The sequence below is a fragment of the Echinops telfairi genome, unplaced genomic scaffold (assembly GCF_000313985.2).
Source record: "Echinops telfairi isolate 266 unplaced genomic scaffold, ASM31398v2 ScPeMD7_29;HRSCAF=101, whole genome shotgun sequence".
NCBI lineage: Eukaryota > Metazoa > Chordata > Mammalia > Afrosoricida > Tenrecidae > Echinops > Echinops telfairi.
Window position 1 is genome coordinate 8292488 of NW_022103926.1, and position 2024 is coordinate 8294511.

The window sequence follows — 2024 nt, forward strand, 5'->3', positions numbered from 1 at the left end:
CTTATGACAGGTTCACGTATTCTCACGCCTGGAAGGAAAACAGAGGACACTGTCACACTGGCGAATAAATGCCTAGTGTATGTCTCCTCTCTAGGCTGGCACTGTGGTGACAACACAAAAATAAGTACATGACACAAGCTTGACTCTGGGCTCATCCCAGCTAAACCACAGACAAGGTTGGTTTACCAGAAGCAATTGCCAGGCAGACCACTATTGAGTCAGTTCTCCCTCATAGTAACCACATGCATGTCAAAGTAGACTCCACAGGACTTTCCATGGCTGCTTTTATTGAAGGGGATTGTCAGACCTATCTTCTGGGGTACCTCTCCATAGGTTCTAATGGCCAGCCTTTTGATTAGCTACCAAGCACGCTAATCTTACACCTTCCAGGGGGTCCAGATGAACAGACACAATCAAATGCTACATGTGGTATCTAGAGGGCGCTTAGAAAGCAATGGCCAAAAAATAAACCAAAACCCACTGCCGTCAAGTAGATTCTGGCTCATAGTGGCCCAACATGCGATAGAATAGTGAGGTCCTTTAGGCAAAGCAGCAGGAATCCAGCTTCCTGGAAGATCTGGAGAGGAGGTTGTTGGGAAAAAGAGAATACTTCCCTCCTACACTAGGTCACAGAGCCCTGGTGGTGAGTCAGCAGTTCAAACCCACCAGCCACTCCGTAGGTGAAGGATGGGATCGTTCGCTTTACTCCGGTCGCTGCCCCAATGAAATTGAAAGGCAGCTTCCTCAGGAGTGGAGTCTACTTCCTATGTCAGAGAACACTATGAAAAAGGTTACTTGCTTGTGGCTGGGTCTGGATCCTGCTGGGTTTGGCTCATTGACCTCCAGTCTGTTATATTGCCTGCTGATGCTGAGAGTCCTCAGTGGCCTGCCCTCTGATCTTCACCTTGGATCCACTCAACTCTCCAGTCACAAGCTTGACCTACTAACCTTGGATGCGTCCTCCTCTGCAGGCTGTTATCAGCCTGTGGTGCTCTTGCCTTCTTAGCCCCTGACAGCTACTCAAGTCAGGACAGCTGACCCGCAGAACTTGGACTGCACATGCCCGCTGTGAGGCATTTCTAGATAGATAGATAGATAGATAGATAGATAGATAGATAGATAGATAGATGGATGGATGGATGGATGGATGGATGGATGGATGGATGGATGGATGGCCAGACAGATAAACAGACAGACAGGCAGACAGTGTAGTCTTGTTTCTCAAGATGGCTCAGGCTAGCACAGTGGCTCAGGTCTTACTACTACTTACCAGGATTATTTCAATGTCACCTCTTAATTGGCCACCTACCTCCAGCTTCTGGAGTCCCTGAATGATGTCAATGGTGAACATGCTCAGCTGCTAACTGAAAGGATGGTGGTTCAAGTCCACCCAGAGGTGCCACAAAAGAAAGGCCTGGCAATCCACCTCCAGAAAAGCCAGCCCCTGAACCGTGTGGTGCCAGAACCATTCTGATACACGTGGGTGGCTGTGTGCCACAGTTAACGCGATAGCAGCTGGAGGCTCGGGTTCTCCTCCTCCGTCCAGTCCACTCTCTCCAGGGACAAGAAAGAAAACCAAGCCCACTGCCAGCAGGTGGACTCCAACTCATGGTGGCCGCGAGTGCCGATGCAGAAACACTACGGAGGGTTTCTAGGCTGTAATACTGACACCAGCAGAGTGCCTGGCCTGTCTTCCTTCCCTGGTACTGCTGGCTAGGGTTGAACTACTACCAATCTTTTTCTTCTTGAACTGTGATCCTCTTTAGACTAGCATGGAAGTCACTCGTTAGGCTAGCAGTGGAATACAAACTGTGTGTGCCACCCCGGCCCCAAACCTGATTATGTAATTTCCCTCAGAAGTTATGACCTCGTACCTATTTCTTGATGCCTACAATGAATAAGGAGATGCCTCTGAATGATGGTGCTGGCAAAGAATGTTACACATATCATGGGCTGCCAGGAGAATAAACAACTCCATCTTGGAAGAAGTACGGCCAGAATGCTCCAAAGAAGAGAACATGGTT